The sequence below is a fragment of the Marmota monax genome, unplaced genomic scaffold (genome assembly GCF_021218885.2).
Source record: "Marmota monax isolate L192 unplaced genomic scaffold, Marmota_monax_Labrador192_F-V1.1 WCK01_AAM20220418_F8-fsc00249, whole genome shotgun sequence".
Lineage (NCBI taxonomy): Eukaryota > Metazoa > Chordata > Mammalia > Rodentia > Sciuridae > Marmota > Marmota monax.
Window position 1 is genome coordinate 1,282,401 of NW_026694242.1, and position 3,151 is coordinate 1,285,551.

The window sequence follows — 3,151 nt, forward strand, 5'->3', positions numbered from 1 at the left end:
GTGTTGATGTGGAAGTTTCTAGAAGGTGGAGCTGGGTTCCTCCGGGCAGCGTGAGGGGGGCTCCTCTTGGCCCAACCAAAGGACATTCAAAGATGCCAGCCACTCTGGAAGTACCTCTGTAGAGGCCTGGGGGGAGCTGGCACATTTGTCCCCTGGTGGCGGAGCAAGAGGCCCCCTTGGAGGAGCAGGGAGGGGGCAGGGCCACTTGCTTAGCCTTGGTGTGAGCCGCCAGGAGGGGAGTGACTCTGGTTCTTCTCACCGCTCTGCGTCAGCCTGGCCTTCCAGACAAGACCCACCCTCCCCTGGAGGCCAGAACTGCACCCAAAATCTGCCCAAAGACTGCGTGTCCAGAGCATTCCAGAATGTTCTACATCGGGATTCAGACCCCCCCTCCCAGGGCAGGGGGCAAACACAAGATCCTTCTGGATTTCTCAAGGTTGCAGTTTCTCCAAAGGCCTGCCCTGTGCCCGGTGCAGTGGTGCCCGCCTGTCATTCCAGCCACCGGGGAGGCTGAGGTAGGAGGATCGCAAGGTGGAGGCCAGCCTCAGCCACTTAGCAAGGCCCTAAGCAACTCAGCGAGACCCTGTCTCTAAATCAAATAGAAAAAGGGGCTGGGGATGGGGCTCTGTGGTGAAGCTCCTCTAATGTGTAATTATCAGGACTGTCATTATTAATAATCATTAATGTCATTAATAATAGTTATTATTCATAATTAGCATAATTAATTACTCCCGTGAGATGAGCGTGGGGTGTGAAACTAGCTGTTAGATTCTGAAGACAGACGAAGACCGATTTTTTTTTTGGGGGGGGGAGGTGGTGTCGTACTGGAGATTGTACCCAGGGGACGCTTACCCCCTGAGCCACCTCCCCAGGCAGGTCGCGAGGTCTGCTGGTTCTGGGGCGAGTGGGGACACGGGGACAGCAGCATCAGGAGCAGCTCCTACGGTCACCTGGGCTCCTTTACCCTCCACTTTTTAAAAAAATATATTTTTTATTTCTTCTCCTTAGCTCCCCGTGACAGCAGCAAGTATCCTGCCATGTCCCACCTACACAGGGTGTGACGTCCCATTCCTGTGGCTGGACCTGCTGTGGGGTGTCCCTGGTCGCATGTTCCTCTGTGAACATGGGAAAGTGACGTCCATTCACTCCCCTGTCTCTCCCAGTCCCCTCCCCTCCCTTCCCTTCACTCCCCTGCGTCTCATCCAATGAACGGTTATCCCCTGTCCCCATTATTGTGGGTCAGCGTCCCCATATCAGAGAGGACCCTCAGCCTTTGGTTGTTTTGGGGACTGGCTGATTTCACTGAGCATGATGGTCTCCAGCTCCATCCATTGACCAGCAAATGCCATCATTTCATCCTTCTTGATGGCTGAGTAGTATTCCACTGTGTATATGGACCACAGTTTCTTTATCCATCCCCTGTTGAAGGGCACCTAGGTTAGTTCCACAGTTTAGCTGTTGTGAGTTGAGCTTCTGTGCACACTGATGTGGCTGTGTCCCTGTCGTGTGCTGATTTTGAGTCCTTTGGGTATAAACCAAGAAGTGGGACAGCCGGGTCCCAGGGTGGCTCCATTCCTAGTTTTCTGAGGCATCTCCACCCTGCTCTCCAGAGTGGCCACACCAATCTGCAGTCCCAGCAGCCATGACTGAGTGGACCTTGTCCCCACATCCTCCACATGGATTGCTACTTGTATTCTTTTTTTTTTTTTTAAATACTTTTGGTTGTAGATGGACCCAATACCTTTATTTTGTTTATTTGATCTTTTTTAAGGTGGTGCTGGGGATCCAACCAGGGCCTGGCCCCTGCGAGGTGCACTCTGGGCGGGGGGACCCCAGGGCTGTCTGGGGTCTGGGCTGCTGGCCAGGCAATGGGTCCTGGTGACCAGGGGGCCCCTGCTGGCCACTCAAGCACCCTACGTTTTCTTTTCTCATATTTTCTGGAGACAGAGGCTCGGCCGAAGGCATCCGGCAGATCCTGATCCAACCACCCGCTGAGAAGCTTCTGGAAAGCCGGTCCAGCCAAGATCTCCTTAGGGGGCTCAGAGGCCCTGGGACACCCATTGGGTTCTGCCTGGCCAGACCGTAGTGATGTCCTGGGGGGGCACACCCCGAGGACACTGTCCTCCCAGATTTGGGGGACGTGAGCTGTTTCCCCTCTCCTCTGGCTCTGGGAACCCCTCTGCGAGAAGAACCTTCTAGAAGGTTCTAGGTCTTTCCCTCTCGCTCCGGTTCCAAATACTAACCTTTATCATCGCCCCACATTGAGGTGCCCCGGGGACTTGTGCGATATTTGGAGAATTAGCTGTCACAGTGTCCATGGGAGGAGAGGTCACACACGACCGGATTTTCTGCTCCTAAAAACAAACAAACAAACAAACAAACAAAAAACAAAACCTCAAACAACAATAAAATCACAACCACCACCCATGCACAAGCCCCCAGACCCAGTCCTGACAGGTCCTCTTGGTCTGTATGGGCCATTCTGTGACCCCTGTGGGGAGGATCTCAAGTTCAAGGCTGACCTCAGCAACTTAGCGAAATAATAATAATAATAATAATAATAATAATAATAATAATAATAATAATAATAATTATTTGGTAGTGCTGGGGATTGAACCCAGGCCCTTGAGCATATGAGGCAAGCGCTCTCCCCATTGAGCCCCATCCCCAGCCTTATTTCCTATTTTATTTAGAGACAGGGTCTCGCTGAGTTGCTTAGGGCCTCGCTAAGTGGCTGAGGCTGGCCTCCACCTTGCGATCCTCCTACCTCAGCCTCCCCTCCCCAACTGCTGGGATGACAGGCATGTGCCCCATGGCGCCCGGCATAAATAATCCAATACCCGTTTGTCCTTGGGGGAAGGGAGCTGGCAATCTTGGGTCAGGGGTGGGGAAAGATGGGCTCATGTTAGTCACAAACCTGTTTATATTTTCATGAACATTTTTTTTTGTGTGTGTGTTGGGTGTGGTTGCACACCTGTCCTCCCAGCGGCTCGGGAGGCTGAGGCAGGAGGATCGCAAGGTGGAGGCCAGCCTCAGAAACTTAGCAAGGTCCTGAGCCACTCAGCGAGACCCTGTCTCTAAATAAAATAGAAAAAGGGCTGGGGACGGGGCTCAGGGGTGAAGCACCCCTGGGTTCAATGCCTGATACCCT